We start from the raw sequence: 19,131 nt of genomic DNA on the forward strand, positions 1-19,131 counted from the left end.
GAAGAATGTATTTCATATGTTAAGAAGTAAGCAGTTAATAAAATATATTATGTTGATGTTTCTTGGTAGGAGGACCAGACAAACAAGAATTGTTTCAACCTTGACAAATACGTTACTAATATGTGACTAAGTAACAGGGCCAGCTTTAAACATATGGGGATACCAGATGAAATAAAAGACTCCATGGTCTCTAGAAGAATTAACAAAACCATGGGGGTTATGTCAAACTGAAGGGAATCAGTACAGTGACAGCAAAATCTGTTAAAATTAACAGATGTGGGGGCTCTTCAAATCAGATGTTTCTTCCTGCCAGATTATAGAAGGTATGGGAATTGTACCAGGATTAATATAGCTGGGAGTCATATCTCTCATCTGTCCAGATTTTTGCAGATCATCCAGATTTTTACCTCATATTTTTGGTATGTTCCTCATAAAATTTGTGGTTTTCTGGCAAATAATTGAGGACTGCAGTCACCAAATAATGCCATACTTTTGAGTTTCTGACTACACACCCTTCAGAAAATGCATGTTAGCATAAATTCTGTACTGTACTGATTATGGCCTATAAAATCCTCTATAATCCGGACAATACTCCTGCACTTAAAAATATTATCACCCCCTATAACAATCCTAGAGCGCTTCGATCCTCTAACAAACTACTAATTCAGACTAGCAAAATTAATAGCACAGCCGGTCATTCTCTCTTTGCAAACTCTGTAAGTAGATCCTGGAACTCTCTTCCAGCTGATATTACCTTACTTTCCACCTTAGGTCAATTTACAACTCGACTCAAACAACATTTGTCACTTAACTGGCTATGTCAGTGTATCAAGCCTGGCTAACTCTCTCTAGAATGTGTAAAAATCTGTTAACCAGTTTACTGTGTAATTTAATTAAATCCTGACTTGTGCTCAGGATTAACTGTAACCTGTGGAACTTGTTTAACTTGCTTACTTATGTAATCTCTGTAAATAGTCTGTTTGTAATCTGTAATGCTGGTATTATGTAATGCTGTATCTGCTTACCCTTGGAGCTTTTCTCCCCGGGCCTCCGCTGAAAATGGACATGCATCCAGTCGGACAATCCCGGTCAACAAATGTAAAATAAATAAATAAAATAAATAAATAAATTCTGATATTCTAGCAACTTTCTAAGTTTATAACAGATACATTTAAAATCTGTCCATATTTTTGGGCCTTTGCCCCCCCCCCCCCACTATTTTTGGCTTTGTCCAGATTTCTTGTTCTAAGAATTTGAGAGGTATGCTAGGGCTGCTTATGTTTTTTTTTTTTAGTTAGTTTATCAGGATGGTGGTTCACTGATCACAATAGTCCATTTATAGGCATAGACCGAGTGAAAAAATTCACACAAAAATAAAAATAAAATAGAACAAATTCACAAGCACTATCTCAGATGGTAAATGATCCCATAGACAATTGAAACAATACGTATTCAAAAGGATTTATAAACTCAAGAAACTCAGACAAGATTAATAACATTGGACTGTTAGAAGGATGAAGTGAAATAAGGGCTCTATCCATAAACACAGTTAGGGGAACCCACTGGAAATGGTACAAGGATTTTACAGCACAGTTAAAAAATCATAAGGCCCTGACAGGCTTTTCTCTTCAGGCCTCCTCTGACAATGGGCTTTGACTCAGTAGGACTATATTTCGTAATTAAGTGATTCAGGTGTGTGCATCAGTTTTAGTACACAGAATCTCTCTGTCTTCCCTGTAGGATGAACTGATTCAGGGGGCCGTATCTAACTAAAGATATTTGGTGGACTTAACAGTCATTTTATTAGACCACAAAACCTTGCTTCTGGACAGTTACTCCCAACGATATGAGTTTGACCTGTGTAATGACAGTCTGTGGTTCAACATTTTGAAAAATTAGCAGAGCCAGAGTGTTCCAGCAGAGTTAACAGAGTTTAGGGATTCACTGCAGGTGTCTTAAAATCATAAAGCCTGTTTCTTTGACAGCCACATAATTCACTATGCTGGTTAAATAAATTCATTAGTATCACTACAGCCAGATGTGTTTTTGAAATTCCTTGACCTGTTAGAGTCACTGCTGTCCATCATCTGACTTATTACCTACGTACAATGCTGCAGAAGCTTTTTTTTATTTGTAATAATAAAATAAAAAAATATATATATATATATATATATATATATATATATATATATATATATATATATATATATATATAAATCGACTATTCTATTCTTGTTGCGATGGGGGTCACTCAGTGACAGCAGGATTCCTGGTTCCTTAAAACAAGCTATGGTTGTGAGTCTCTGACAATCAGTATAGGTGCTATTTCATCACCTGTCAGGAAATGGGTGTGGCACACAGATTAGTCACACTCTTAGGAAGTGATTGCCATAACGCCCTGACGGCACTGATGTCACAGGAAGTAGTGAATGGGGGGCCAGCAGCAAGAAGACGGTCAACACAAAGGTTGATGGAACTCTTAGACACTGCTCCCTGTGAATATATGATGGCATCATTGCTACAGGAAGTGGCAGGTGGAAGGAACTCAGTGGTTATTTGTAATCTAGAATACTATCTTACAGGCTCCATTGAAACTGTGACGGCACCAGAGTCACAGGAAATGGAGGACAGAGCACAGTGGTCACCCATTTTCTCAGGTGCTGTTAAATCTCAGTGAGTGAAGGATGGAACACCACAGAAAGATGGGGACAGGACACACGACACACACACCATCAGGCACTCTCCACTATTAATTAGTGGCAGCATTCTTATCACAGGGAGTGCAGGATGACAAGCGAAAAAGCATTCTAGTGCCTGTGTTCAAGAACAAAGGGGACATTCACATCGGTGGGCAGTACAGAGGCATCAAATTCCTGTCATAATGCATGACAGTACTGGAGAGGTTGATTGATAAATGGATACGCACAGTAGTAGAAATTAATATGGGAGATGAGCAGTTCGGACTTAACTCAAGATTTAGTACAACAAACCAATATTTGCAGTGAGACATCTAGTAGAAAAGAAGGTAAAGAACAGGAAAGAGTCCAATGATTCATTCCTAGACTTGAAGAAAGCCTATGACAAGGTCCCAAGGAATCTGATTAGTGCAGTCATGCAATGCTTCAAAGTCCCAGAAACATTGGTAGAATTAGTGCAGGCTATATAAGGACCCAATGACACAACAATGACACAAGTACAAACACTGTTTGCACTCGCAGAGGGATTCCCAGTGGGAGTGGGTGTGCATCAGAGTTCAGCTCTGAGCCCACTGCTGTTCATTCTGGTGATGGACTACATTAGTAAGCAGGTCAGAGAGGACAGCTCACCAAAACTGCTATATGCAGATGATGTAGCATGACAGACAGATTGTAAGCAAGAACTTTAGCAAATGATAGAGGAATGAAATGCAAAACTGAAGGCACATGAAATGAACCTGAGTACAGACAAGACACCTGTCAAGGGACCAAATGGGAAATCAGAAGAAGCCGAAAATAGAGATAGAAGGGAAACTAGAGGAATAAGTTCACAACTTAAGTTATCTGGGAGGGGTGGTTCAGAAGAAGGGAAGACTGAATGACGAGGTCAAAGCTAGAACCAGAGGGGCTGCAGTCAACTGACAAAGTGTCAGGTGTAGTGTATGGCAGAAGAATGCCAATGAATCTGAAAAGTAAGCTGTACAAAACAGTGGTATGACACACAGAAACACTGGATCTGAAGGCAGAGCAGATGAGGAAGCTAGAGGTGTTGGAGATGGAAGTGCCTGAGATGGGTGGTTGGATGCACACTTTGGGACCGAGGAAGAAATGAGAACATTAGAGCAGAAGATAAAATAGCTCCAATTGCAGAGAAGATTAAGAACAGCAGATTGATGGTTCCATCATGTGTGCAGGAAAGTAGAAGACAATTTGGTGAAGAAGATTTGGGAGAGACAGGAAGAAGGTATGATGAAACACATCGACATCCAGCAACGTGATAGACAGATTGTGTGAGAGAAGACCTGTGGTAGAAGAGTGGCACTGGACTGGGGAGATGGCATCAGTTGATATGACACTCCAAACCCATGCAGAAAATGGAATAAAGGGAGTTGATGATAATGGTGATGGCTGAGGATGGGACGCTTGTTTGTTTATATACATTGGTAATGCTCCATAAACACTCCCAATCGCACCATTGTCAGAAGGAGCAGGAGCCAGGACAGTGAGGTTACTAACAGTCCTGACCCTTTGATGACCTTTTTACCATAGGGGTGCTGAAGACAGGAGAGTGGTGCTAGTCACACTGCCCTTCACTGTTAAAGTGGGGCTTTGGACACTAAAGTTACTCTAGCACTATTTTATAGGTTCATAGGTGTTTACTAGGCTTACGACCACAAGGGCCTTTTTAAAGCTAGCCATGCATCCCATATCTCTAACAAGTTCTGATACCCTTGATAAGTGTAAGCAGGGGCTTGGGAGATGAAGCATTTACAAGCAAGGATCCGAAACATGAACCATTTAGAGGTTGTCTTTGTCCATAGTTTCATAGTTTCATAGTATAGTACTAGGCTATCTGCCCTGGGGCATTGTAAGCCTACAAGATGGTATCACCATTTATTCAGAGGCACAAAAAGGACAAAACATGTCCAAATCAAGAACTCATACTAGTTTCAGCACCAGCCTTCATCAGTGAGTGAAAAAAACAATGTTTTTTTCACTCACTGATGAAGGCTGTGCGTATGAGTTCTTGTTGAACATGTTTTTTGCCTCTGAATAAATTGATATGGTGTTTTCTACAAGGTTGGTTGGCCGTGCAGCCGTACGTGCGAGGGTTGGTGTTTTGCATTTGTAAGCCTAGCCATAGTGATGTGGCTTTTGCCACCCCATGAAATGGTACAAAAAATGTACAGAATAAATTTAGAATACTGTGCCTCTGTCTAGTAGTGACACAATGAAGGTCCCCTTATATAATAAAATTAGTTTACTGTGCCCCTGTCTAGCAGTGACACAGATGTGACCCCTGGGGTAAACTTACGATCTCCCATCCACTCATCAAGATTTCTCTTGAAGAGAGTCAGTGAGGGGCTCTCCCTAATACTAATTGGGATCTTGTTCCAAAGCATGGGAAGCCTCTGGGTTATGAATCTATCCCTCCAGCATGTCCTATTCATACTTGTGCCGAGGTTTAAGTCTTTAGCTCTCGTGGTCCTGATGGATTTGGATTTTTTGAGGTGGAGCATGTCCATCAGATCCTGATTGGACATGGCCTTGTACGTCAGGCAGAGATCACCTCTGAGCAGGCGGTATGCTACTGAATAGAGCTGAAGTTTCTTTAGTCTGGCAGAATAAGACATATGTTGGAGACCCTTGATCCTCTTGGTGAGGTACTTTTGTGGTCTCTCCAGCTGTTGCAAATGCCGGGTGAGGTACATACCAAATGGGGCACTGTACTCAATCATGGGTCTGATGAGGGAGGAGTATAGGGGTACAATGACATCCTTGGATCTGGATGTGAATCCCTTCATGATGAGGTGTGCAAGGTAGAATGTTTTTCGAACCACTTTGGCAACGTGGGTGTCAAATGAGAGGTCGCTGTTGACTTGGGTCCCTAGGTCTCTGATTACTTTATCCATACTCAGTGGGTTGCTGTCTATGTGATAATTTGTGGGTACTTTGTTTTTCCCAAAGGGGATGACTATACATTTTTTGGCATTTAGTTTAAGGCCGTGACTCTGGCACCAGTTGTCCGTTTCTGTGAGGCCTTTTTGTAGGATGTATGTGTCCACTGGTGTATCGACTATGGCACCTAGTTTGCAGTCATCTCCGAACTTTGTCAGCCACAGCCCTCCCATGTTTGCTTTAACATCTGAGAAATAAATGCCGAACAAGAGGGGTCCCAGGACAGATCCCTGTGGGACACCACTTGTGACTGGCTTTGAGTCTGACATTGCTCCAGCGATTTTAACTTTATGGGTTCTGTCCTTTAGCCAGTTTGCAACCCATCTAGTGACATAAGGGTTTACGTTTAAGCTGTTGAGCTTATCTATGATGCCTGAGTGGGGTATTCTGTCAAAGGCCTTAGCCAAGTCCAGGTAGGCTGTATGGACTGCTTTGCCCTCATCAATGGCTCTAGTGACTGTTTCGAAAAAGTCAACCAGGTTCAAAAGGCAGGATCTGCCCTTTACAAAGCCGAACTGGGTGGGGTCAAGTGTCTGTAGGTCCCCTATGTCTCTGTTTATAAGTCCCATAATGATTCTTTCCATAGCTTTGCAGACCAGGTTGGTTAAGCTTATGGGGCAGTAGTTTCCAGGGTCTGTAGAGGCACCCCTTTGTGGAGTGGGACCACTGTTGCTGTATGCCAGTGTTCAGGTACATATCCCGAAGTAAGGCTAAGGTTAAATAGCATTTTATGTGTGGGTTTAGCTCCTCTTGGAGTTCACGTAACACGCAACCCGGGATACCGTCAGGTCCCATTGATGCTGTGTTTTTAGCTTTGTTTAGGGCGGTTCTCACTTGGACATCTGAGATGACAGGGAGATTACATTCAGCTGGGATAAGTATTTCTTCTTTTGGGGGTGAGGGAGGGGAGAAATTTGCACTGAACCTGTCAGCCAGAATGTTGGCAATATCTGTGGGTTCAGTGTATTTTTTGTTGTTGTGAACTAACTCTGAGCATATCTGAGGGTTTCCGCTCAGGTTTCTAACATAGCTGAAGAAGGCTTTGTGGTTATCTTTAGTGTCCTTTGCGATTTTTCTCTCAAAGTTGGCCTTTGACAACTGGCTCACAGACAGGATCCAGAAAGTTAGAATTGAGGAGTCCACCTCTACAAAAAGGCCAGTTACAAGTGGAGTCCCTCAGGGATCAGTCCTTGGACCGCTCTTTTCTGGTATTTACTTCTCTAAAGTCAAGCCCAATGTCAATGGTCTCTGGCTGACTAAATTTGCAGATGATTGCAAATTAGGAGCTATCATTGAATCCCACGCTGACACAAATGTTCTCCAAGAAGGGCTGACATAGACAAACAACTGGTGTTTGTAAGACATAAGACTAGTGAGACTTTATGGGTCTGTAGTTTTCAACGTCTGTAGATGGCCCACCTTTGTGCAGAGGGATGACTATTGCTGTTCTCCATTCATGAGGCATGAAGCCTGTTTTGAGGCTACAGTTAAATAGCAATTCCAGAGACCCTGATAGGTCATGTTTCATGCTATTTAGAAGGCATCCTGGGATATTGTCTGTGACCACTGATGCAGTGTTCTTGGCCTTAGAGATAGCATTAAGGATCTGTTCCCTAGTAATAGTAGGGGGAGTTACATTTGATAGGATTTCCTAAAGGAAGATTGAGGGGGAGAGAGGGTAAAGTTGGAGCTGAATTTATTTGCCAGTAGGTTTGCTATATCTTCTGGCTCAGTATAGGTGTCTCCAATTAAAATGAGCTCTGCACACAATTGTTTATTGCCTTTGGGGATGTGGACATAACTAAAGAATGCCTTTTGGTTGTCCTTGCCCTAGGAGGCCAAATTTACCTTAAATTTGGCTTTGGTAGACTTTATTTGTCCTCCGAGTTGTTTGTTTAATTTAATGAGAGTGCTTTTATCCTCCTGGGTGCTGCACCTCCTAATTTTTGCCATGATTTTCTTCCTCCTGTTATACAGCCTATTAATTTTGTGATTTCACCAGGGTGGCTTGTTTTTTGAGTTAGTTCTGTACTTCTTCCTGGTGGGTACAGCTGCCTCTATGCAGCAATTAACATGCTTACACAGGGTTTCTGTGAACAGATCTACATAGGCAGCAGTGCTCTCAAGGTTTATGGAGGCTTGAAATTTTGCCAGGTTATCACTTAATAGCAGGAGGTTAGCCTTAGAGTAGTTCCTGAATATTCCAGGTTTAGCTGGGGATTGAAGTTTTTATTTTTACTTCAAAGGAGACCATATTGTGGTCTGACCTTAACAGGGAAGACATTACAGTAGCGGGTGTGCAGCAGTCTCCCATATTAGTGAGGACCAGATTCAGGACTCTCTGTGCCTGTACATCATAAAGTCACCCATGAATATGGTACTGGGTTGGATGATGAGTGTTTCCAGTAAGTTTAAATGCATGGTATGGGTTTCCTGGGTCATAGAGGTGGACCTATAGTTTGTAAGGAAGTGGTAATGGATTTTTCCCATGGTGATTTGAACATGGAACAGCTCAAGTGCATCGTCCTGTTTGACCAGCCTTCAGGTATATTTATTTTTGATGTAAACAGAGCCACATCCACCTTTAATCCTTGTCTTTATAGTAGCTGGTGTAAATGTGTGGAAGGCATTATAACCCTGCACTGTTGGTGTGCTCTCTGCAGCTTTAAACCATCTTTCAGCGACCACACAGATGTCAGCATTCTCTAAGGTGAACAGAGCTTTAAGGGAGGGGAGTTTTTTATTTAGATTCCTAGCACTGATCGGCAATCCCTTTAAATGTTCTTGGTTTTGAATTGCTATGTCGGAAGTACTGTCAGTATGGTATTGCCTAAAAAAGCACTACTGGGAAGGCAATATTTTAGCTAATATTCAAAAGCCTAAACGAGAGACGTACAGACCATGCATGGCAAAGCAGTGTGGTCTGTTGACAATCTCCTTCCACGCTGACAAAGATTTCACCCCCCTTAGAATGACACCAGAAACTATACCAATTATTAAAGTCAGTCATCTTTTGTTCGTATTGTGGCATCATCCTTGGAGAAGTTAAAAGGCTGCTCAATGCTAGCCTCATACCAGCTTGAGGCACATATCCTGAGAACTCCATGATGTCTCTCTTCATATAGTTAAGGGAGGTACGTCTCAGGTCATTTACTCCCACATGAACTATGACTGAGTCATACTGGTACTTGTGGTCCAATGACATGAGTGTGTGCTTAATGTGGTGGATCCTAGACCCTGATAAGCAACTGACTATGACTTTCTCCTTACTCAACCTGGTGAGAAGGACATCAATGTGTCTCATGATGGAGTCTCCAATGATAAAAATGCTGGATTGTGTGGTGGCTTACCTTATGGGCTTAAAGGTAGAGGCTCCATGAGATTTGGTTCTATGTGTTGATGTGGGCATTGTTTTGAAAGAGTGCATTTGGGGCTGCTGAGGGTATTCATAGGGAAGTACTAAGCTAGCTGCCATTGGGGGCAGGGCAATTATAAGCTTAGCCAATTTCCCTTTTTTGCTCAAAATAACCCATCCCATTTGGTTATAGATTGGCCTTACCCATCCAGTGGTCAATAATTATACGTTACCCGTAATAAGAATAACTACAATCATGCCATAGATAATTTGAGAGGACCCATTAATGGGATAAAGCATTTAGGAGCTGCCTCTGCCCATTAGTAGTACAAGGGGCAGTCCTGGGGTAAATTTTCTGTTTCCCATCCATAGATCTAAGTTGTGCTTGAATATGGACAGGGATAAACTTTGCTTTATGTGTATGGGGAGTCTTTTCCACAGCATTACTATCATCTGGGAGATATACCTCTCACTCCAAACCATTCTGTTGATGTTTCAGAAGTGATTGAGATTCCTAGATTGAATATTTCTGATTCCATTTGACTTGCTGATGCACAGTAAATCCATCAGTACTGGGTCAGAGGATGCCTTGTATGTCAAACACAGGTCACCTCTTAGCAGTCTGTAGGATACCGAGTAGAGTGACAAAGCTCTGAGTTGATCTGTGTAGGACATGTTGTTTAGGACTTGTATGCTTTTAGTAAGGTACCGCTGTGGACATTCCAGTTGTTGCATGTGTCTGGACAGATACAAACCAAAAGAGGCATTATATTCAATGGCTGACCGAATGAGGGCTTAGCAAAGGGGGACAATGACATCCCTAGATAGGTTCATAGGTTCATAGGTTCATACTAGGCTATCTGCCCGAGGGCATTTACAAGCCTAGCCCATAGTTTTGTGGCTTACGCCACCCCTTTAGTATGGGGAACTATACCCATTATTTTGCTGTGCCTCTGTTGAGCAGTGACACCGAGGTAATCCCTGGGGTATATCTGCGATCTCCCATCCATTGGTCAAGATTTATCTTGAACAAGGCCAGCGAGGTGCTCTGCCTCACATATACCGGGATTTTATTCCACAGCATAGAGTCTTTGGGTGATGAATCTATCCCTCCAGCACGTCCTATTAATGTTTAAGTCTCCGCCCTTGTGACTCTGACAGATCTAGATTTTTGAGGTGAAGCATATTCATCAAATCTGGGTTTGACATGGCCTTGTATGTTAGGCAAAGGTCACCTCTGAGCAAAGCGATGCGACTGAATAGAGCTGGAGTTCTTTCAGTCGGGCAGCATAGGACAGATGTTTGAGACCCTTTATCCTTTTGGTGAGGAACTTTTGTGGCCTCTCCAGCTGCTGCAAGTGTCGTGTCAGATACATTCGAATGGGGCATTGTACTCAATCATTGGTCTGATGAGTGATGAGTATAGGGAGACTATGACCTCCCTTGATCTAGATGAGAATCCCTTCATGATAAGGTGGGCAATGTAGAAGGTCTTCCTAACTACTTTAGCAACATGGGTGTCGAATGACAGACTACTATCAACCTGGGTCCCCAGGTCCCTGATAACTTCTTCTGTGCTCAGTGGATTGCCACCTATTTGGTAGCTTGGCGTAACCTTGTTTTTCGAAGGGTATGACTATGCATTTTTGGCATTTAACTTTAGGCCATGGCTCTGGCACCAGTTATCCGTTTCTGTGAGACCCTTCTGAAGGATATCTGTGTCAGATGTGTTTTCTACTATGGCACCAGTTTGCAGTCATCTGCAAACTTTGTCAGCCATAACCCTCCTGTGTTTGCTTGTACTTCGGAAAAGTAGATGCCAAACAAGAGTGGGCCCAGGACTGAGCCCTGTGGTACACCACTTGTGACAGGCTTTGAGTCTGACATGGCGCCAGCAACTCTGACCCTGTGGGTTCTGTCACTCAGCCAGTTTGCAACCCATCTTGTGATGTATGGGTTAACATTTAAGCTGATGAGTTTTTCAATGATACCCGAGTGGGGTATTGTATCGAAGGCCTTCCAGATCGAGGTAGGCTGTATGGACTGCCTTTCCCTCATCAATGGCTTTGGTGACTGTTTGAAAAAGTCAACCAAGTTTAGAAGGCATGATCTGCCTTTGACAAAGCCAAACTGGGATGGATCCAAAGTCTGCAAATTCCCTATGTCTTTATTTATGAGGTCCATTATGATCCTCTCCATGGCTTTGCAGATAAGGCTTGTCAAGCTAATGGGCGGTAATTTCAGGGTCGGTGGAGGCACCGCCTTTGTGAAGTGGGACCACAGTTGCAGTGCACCACTCCTGGGTACGTATCCAGAGGTAAGACTATGATTAAACAGCTGTCCTAGCTGTGCGTTTAATTCCTCGTTGAGTTCGTGGTGCACACAGCCGGGGACACCATCAGGTCCCATGGATGCTGTGTTTTTTGCTTTGGAGAGAGCAGTTCTCACTTGGGCGTTGGAGATGTTTGGGGGCTGCAATCGCTTGGTATAGATATCTCTCCTTTTGGGGAGGGGAGAAGTTTGCACTGAACCTGTCAGCCAGTATGTTGGCAATGTCTGTAGGATCAGTAATCTTCACATCATTTTGAACTAGTTCTGAGCATATCTGGGAGTTTCCTCCCAGGTTTCTAACATAGCTAAAGAAGGCCTTATGATTGTCTTTTGAGTCTTTAGCTATTTTTCTCTCAAAATTTGCTTTGGATGATTTTATGAGAGCTCTTAGTTTTTACTTATAGTGATCAAGGGTGTCTTACCTTTTAAGGATTTTGCTCTATCTTGTAGTAGCTTCCTCCTTTTGTTGTAGAGTTTGTTTATGGCTGGGGTCCACAAGACTGGACGCTTGCCTTTGGTACAAAGAGTCTTTGTTTTGCTTGGGATTGCCTTATCCATGCAGTCCTGCAGGTGCTGGTAGAAGGCATTTGTAAGTGATTCAGCGGCTTGAGTACTGTTTTCTGCCGGCTCGGGGGCCTTAAAGGAGACCACACTAGTCTTTAGAAGTGTGAAGTCGGCTTTCGAGAAGTTCTTTACTGTGGTCTTTTTATTTCAGGTGGGGTGGGATGAGGACCTCCAGCGAGATTGGTTTGTGGTCTGATCTCACGAGTGAGGGGTATACTTGGGCTGTTGAACATTGTGCTCCCATGTTCGTGATGATGAGATCAAGTATGTTTTCTCCTCTTGTGGGGATGGTGACTAGTTGTTCCATGGCATTTGAGTTTATGAATTCCAGGAACTTTTGGGCTAGGGTGTTAGGGCTTGAGTAGTGTTCCCAGTCTATATTAGGGTAATTGAAGTCACCTAGTATGATGGTGTTTGGTGATATATTTATCCCTCTAGTGTTTTCAGGAAGGCCATGTGAGGTTCCTGAGTTTGTGAGGGTGGCCTGTAACATGCTACAATTTGTAGAGCAGTCTTGCCTATGGTTAATTGCACCTGGATGGTCTCCGATGCATCGTGCGTTGCCACCAGTCTTGAGGTGTGGGTGTCTTTGATGAATATGGATACCCCACCTCCTTTCTTGGTATTGTCCAGATTTTGGGGCGGAGCATGATAAGAGGTAAAACCTGATAGTGCTGGGGTGCTCTCAGGAGCCTTGAACCAGGTTTCTGTCACTGCACAGACATCGATGTTCTCCATACTGAGAAGGGCCTCGAGTGCGTGCATTTTGAGATTTAGACTTCTGGCATTGAGCAGCATTACCCTTAGTTTTAGCATTACCCTTAGATCTAGACACAATCCCTTTGTTTATAAGCTGCAGAATATAGAAGAACTTTCTTACAAAAACAGACTGGTGTGGGTCAAAAGTTAGGTCACTGTCCACATAAATTCCCAAATCCCAAACATCTGGGTCAACTCTTAGGGGTGTATTGTCAATCTGTCACTTCACTGGAATAGATGTCTTCCCAAGGGATACAATAATGTATTTGTTAGCATTTCGTTTCAGAATATGATTTTCACACCAGTTTTTTATTTGAGACAACGCTTCCTGCTTGATAAGCTAAGTCATTTCGGGATTCGATGACTGCTCCTAGTTTGCAGTCATCTGCAAACTTCTTCGGCCAGAACCCTTTGGTATTGGCTTTTACTTTAGAAAAGTAGATGTCAAACAGGACAGGTCCCAGCGCATAATCCTATGGGACTCCTCTGGTGACTGGTCTCTTTGTGGAGGTAACTTTCCCTAATTTGATTATGTGCATCTTATCTGTGAGCCAGATGAAAATTCAGTGATTTTGTATAACATCTCTATGATTTTCTTAGGTTTATGATATTATAGTTACTACACTTTGCATCTCAACGATGTACAACATGGTGTTACACAGAAAACCTTCTGGCAGCACCTGGATCACATGGGGGTTGATCCAGAGGTTGTTCACATTTTGAAACGCCATTCTATGTGTCATACTGAGTGAAAATGAAGCACAAAATTCACCCCTATCCTGAAGTGAAAAGATGTAGAAGTCACTGAAATTCTAAAATGCTGATCTAGTGAACCATAACTATCTATAGTATCAGTGCTGTCATCAGAAGTGGGAGACTGTCATAAAGGTTACTCCTACTGCAAGCTACACTGCATGTGTTTATTCTGTTTTCTCCTCATTCATGTCAGAACATTTGAAATTCCTGGTAATCACTCTTTACACCACACTGTTAGCATCTTTACTTCTATTTGCCAGCTACATTTTCTGTTTTGGCCACATGTAATTACCCCTTCTGCATTGAGCCTGATATATTTTTTTTTTGCAGAACCATGTTTCGCACATGGTCAATAATGTTAAGGCTCCAGCCTTTGGTCATCCCTGCTCCTCATATAGGTCCACTTCTACACATGATCCTACTTCTCTGCTTAATGAACTCTAACAAAACGTGCCAAGCTAGCACGTAGTACAGAAAAGTATGTTTATTTGGGAGGTCTTAATAAGCCTCATCCTGACTGAGAATCCCATGATTTCCACTTATACACTATATATGATTCTGAGCAAGTCCCATACGATCATAGGAAGTTACTAGGCTAATGGCCCAAGGATCCTTACAAGCCTAGCCAGGTTCTACCCTTATTTCCACGATCAGCACCTATTGCCCCTGTCCAAGAGGGACACAGGTGGAATCCCAGGGTGGATTTACTGTTACCCATCCAAGTGTCCAGATTGCATTTGAAGAGGGCCAATGAGGTGTTCTATTTGACATGAAGTGGGAGTCTGTTCCAAAGGTGTGGTAACCTCTGGGAGACAAATCTGTCCTTCCAGCAGGTTCTATTAATTTCACATATCAGGTTAAGGTATTCAGAGCGAGTAACCTGTGTACCATTTGACTTACCAATATGCAGCATTTCCAATAAAGCAGGGTCAGAGACTGCCTTAAGGCAAAGATCACCTCTGAGTAGTCTTTATGAAACAGAATAAAGTGACAGTAATTTCAGATGATCCACATAGGACAGATGCTGAAGACCTTGAATTTTCCTTGTGAGGAACCTTTGAGAGCTCTCCAGTTGCTGCAGGTGTTTGGAAAGGTACACACCAAAAGGGACATTGTACTCAGTTATTGGCCTGATGAGGGAAGAGTACAGGGAGGCCATACCTTCTTTTTTTCTGGAGGCAATGCCCTTAATTATGAGATGAGCAATATAAAATGCCCTTCTAAGGTTGCTGTCAACCTGTGTGCCCAGGTGTCTCACCACTGAGTGTGTACTTAAGGTGTGAAAAGAGTTTCCAGGTTGACTCTAAAAAGAAATGCCTAAGCTTTGTGAACTTACTTGTTTAATAAATAAAAATATGTTTGGGGACTGTGCTTCAGTTAAATTTATTATGCAAAAAAACAGACATAAAGGCAGCTGAAAATGCAGAGAAAAATTTGCAACAAAACTTCACCTTACCATTTTAGAAAAACAGTGGTTACAAAAAACGTTATTATGCTTTTTGGTATGCCTTAAACTGGATGACTTATTAATTTATTTTATTAGTTAACCAGGAAAGAGCTCTTATCCATATGTACTGTTTTCAGATTCAGGCTGGACACACAAAGAAACAGATGTATACAAGTATGTTGCAATGCTAGCTACATATTGCTTGACAAAACAGAGTCTTAAGGTCTTCACCCTGTTGCAGATTTCATTCTCAGCTCTTAGTTAGATCCATTTAGTTCCCACCTGCTAAATGCTATACTTTGAAATGCCCTTGCTACCTTCAAAGTAAGCTTAAATAATTGGATAGTTAGCATCAAATTATTCCCCAGGTATGTCTTGACTTGTCCTCCTTGATGTTGGAAGGAACTTTTGAATATGAGTTATTGATTAGACCACAGCTTTCAACTGCAGATATTTTTGTAGAATATCCAGATTTTTGCATCATATTTTTGGTCCATTCTTCATGAAATTTGTGGTTTTCTGGCAAATCACTGTGGACTGAAGTCAGAAAATAATGGTTGACATTTGAGTTTCAGACTTCACACCCTTCAGAAAATTCATGCTTATGCAAAACCAGTTGTTCTGTCAACTTTCTATGTTTATAGCAGTAACATTTAAAAATTGTTCCTATTTTTGGGTCCTTGCCCCACCAATTGTTATGGCTTTATCTAGATTTCATGCATTAAGAGGTTGAAAGGTATGGGTTAGACTGATTGCTTAGTACTTACCTCTGAATCTATAAGCTCTGTTTCCATTTCAGATTTCCCATCGGCTTCACTAAAATCTTTCTATCCATTGTCATCTCATGCCTTCTTACCTCTTTTCCCCTTATGAACCGTTACTTGCTTTATTTTATACTGTTTCCCTTTTTCCAACCCCTCTTCCCCTTCTGAATCCCCACATCAGCCATTATTCCTGCTGTCTCCCCATGTTCACTCTTTATTTTATTTTTCAGCTTAGAATAGATTTCCTTTCTTTAGGGTGGCTACCCTTCGTTCAGAGTGGCTATCATTTGCTTATGAACATATGAATAACTTCTAAATTGGATACTGAACATTTAAATTCTAAATATTAACTGAAACTTATGACTTGAAAGTTTAAATTCTAAATATTATCTGTTGCAAATGCATGTTCCTTGAATCCCTGCTTTACTGTTTTGTTACTTGTATGTTTCCATGCTATTCTGCGTTTTCTCATGCCTACACCCTTATCTGTTGTTTCTTGCATGGTCATGATATGTTTTTATGTTACTGAAATTTGGATTAATTCTGCCCCGGGCCATCACTTAAAATGGGTTCTACTCATTTAGATGTTTCTGGTATACAAAGACAAATAAATAAGTATTAGCTTACTTCATCTAGTATCAGTAATTTTCTAAACAGAAAGCTATTACAGAAACATTTTCCTTGGTAGCATAGTACACAAACATGGTTGCCTAGGGCAGGAATACACCTGATACCTCTTAACTGATGCATCATTTCTGCTAATGTTTTGCAGTAAACAGCTGATATAATTAATCTATCTAATGGTTTAAGAGACTTTTTAACAATAACAGAAAAATGTAAATGGATGCGCATTTCAGGGGTAGTAGTGCTCGCCCGCATGTCCCTTCTTTTCACCTGTGACTACTGTACCACACAGCACAATTATTTACTATATTTCTCAATCTAATAACTGTTTTTGTCTGACATACCATTTCAACTGATGCTGTAATTTCGGAATCCCGGGTAGCATCTTAACTTGACACAGGATAGTAATCCACAGAAAAACAGACCAAAAGCATCCACGGAAACTGTTAGCATAAGTCCTAGAACACAAAACAATACAGGACACTTTCATTCTCTGGCTTACGTGGGCTCAGAAAATGTTTCTCTTGAGCCGTCAACAAAGCACCTGCTTCTGATCTTAGTTTCTACAAAAAGCAAAAAGAGATCAAATTTACAATGTCTAGAGTTTCTTCATTGTTCAGCTCTCAGGGACACGCCTGAACTTGTGGGTGCCTGGCAACCCATTCCCCCCTCCCACCCCTAAGCAGAAAAGTATTCTTTCCTCTCGGAGCAACTTGCTGTTGTTTACTCTGACCTTTAACCTTTTGTTAACTAGCAATGGACCTGATAGCAAACAGCAAGAAAAATGCCTTCAGTGTGTAATAAATACTTTGTCTACAAGATATGCAGCGAGGGAGAAGTCTTACTTTCTAGATGTGTACAAGACAGAAAGAGAAAGAAACAAAGTGCCTGAACTGCAGATAACACAGGAAACAAAATCCTAACTGTAAAAGCAGACTCAGAAAAAACATTAATAGGCAGATGTAGATCACAAACACTTCATGCCCAGTGTAAACACTTCACAAATGATATACTGGTTCAGAAGGCAGTAACATCCTATTTGAAAAACTGTCACAAACCTTGATAGGCAAAACAGATATATATAAGCATAACTTATGCATTGTGTTAAAACAGACATATGTAAGCAGAACTTATGCATTGCGGTAAGGGCTTTGGGCAACATCTGAAAAATCATTTCTTGGATTACCACCACTGTCAGACTAGATAAATAAAAATAAATGAAAACAACATGACAAGGAGAAGTAAGAGTACTGTGGTGCTAACATCCTTCAGCCTGTATGAGTACTGTGGTGCTAACATCCTTCAGCCTGTATGAGTACTGTGGTGCTAACATCCTTCAGCCTGTATGAGTACTGTGGTGCTAACATCCTTCAGCCTGTATGAGTATTGTGGTGCTAACATCCTTCAGCCCGTATGAGCACTGTGCTGCTAACATCCTTCAGCCTGTATAAGTACTGTGGTGCTAACATCCTTCAGCCTGTATGAGTACTGTGGTGCTAACATCCTTCCACCTGTATGAGTACTGTGGTGCTAACATCCTTCAGCCTGTATGAGTATTGTGGTGCTAACATCCTTCAGCCTGTATGAGCACTGTGCTGCTAACATCCTTCAGCCTGTATGAGCACTGTGGTGCTAACATCCTTCAGCCTGTATGGATACTGTGGAGCTAACATCCTTTCACCTGTATGAGTACTGTGGTGCTAACATTCTTCAGCCTGTATGACTACTGTCATGCTAACTTCCTTACACCTGTATGAGTACTGTCATGCTAACATCCTTCCAGCTGTACGAGTACTGTCATGCTAATATCCTTCCTTCTGTGTGAGTGCTGTGGTGCTAATATCCTTCTAGCTGTATGAGGGCTGTGGTGCTAATATCTTTCCAGCTGTATGAGTATTGTTGTGCTAACTTCCTTCTGCCTGTATGAGTACTGTCATGCTAACATCCTTCCACCTGTATGAGTACTGTCATGCTAACATCCTTCCACCTGTATGAGTACTGTCATGCTAACATCCTTCCACCTGTAATAGTACTGTCATGCTAACATCCTTATACCTGTATGAGTATTGTTGTGCTAACTTCCTTCTGCCTGTATGGGTGCTGTAGTTCTAACATCCTTCCACCTGTATGAGTACTGTCATGCTAGCATCCTTACATCTGTATAAGGGGTTCCTATCAGCTGACAGAAGACACAGGTTAACAAGTGCGACTTGGTCAAGCTGTAAATGCCGAAATGGCAAAATATTGAAGCGGCATGTAAGCGAATTCTTTCCCTGGGAAAGAATTTGCTTGGCCGCTTCAGTAGTTTGCTATTTGCGGCACTGTAGTGCGGTCCCGGAGTTGGTATATTTAAGTAGGGGGGTGTGGGGGCCCACTTAATATTATGTATTAAAGTGTTTTATTTTTTTTTTTGTTGCAACAGCGATTTGGGAAAAAAATCGCTGTTCTGACAGTTTGGTTTTGTAAGCTTTCACTTACATGGGGTCGATTAATCACCGTTCGCTAACCTAAGCGTTCAGTGATCTGGCGGTGCAGTGGTTAATGCTGTCGCCTCACAGCAAGAGGTTCTCCTGTTTGATTCTCAGCTGGGGTGCCTTATGTGTGGAGTTTGCATGTTCTCCCTGCGTTCGGGTGGGTTTCCTCCGGGTACTCCGGTTTCCTCCCACATTCTAAAGACATGCTTTGGAGCATTTTTCCCAGGGCCTCCACTGAAAACAGGATCTGTGGAACCTAGTCGGACTTTCCCAGTCAACAAATGTTAAATAAATAAATAAATAAATAATCTAATACAGACCCTGTATAAGTACTGTCATGCTGACATCTTTACACCTGTATAAGTACTGGCATGCTAACTTCCCTACACCTGTATGAGTATTG

Source organism: Protopterus annectens, chromosome 5.part1 (assembly GCF_019279795.1).
Source record: "Protopterus annectens isolate FY-2018-M chromosome 5.part1, PAN1.0, whole genome shotgun sequence".
Taxonomy (NCBI): Eukaryota; Metazoa; Chordata; order Ceratodontiformes; family Protopteridae; genus Protopterus; species Protopterus annectens.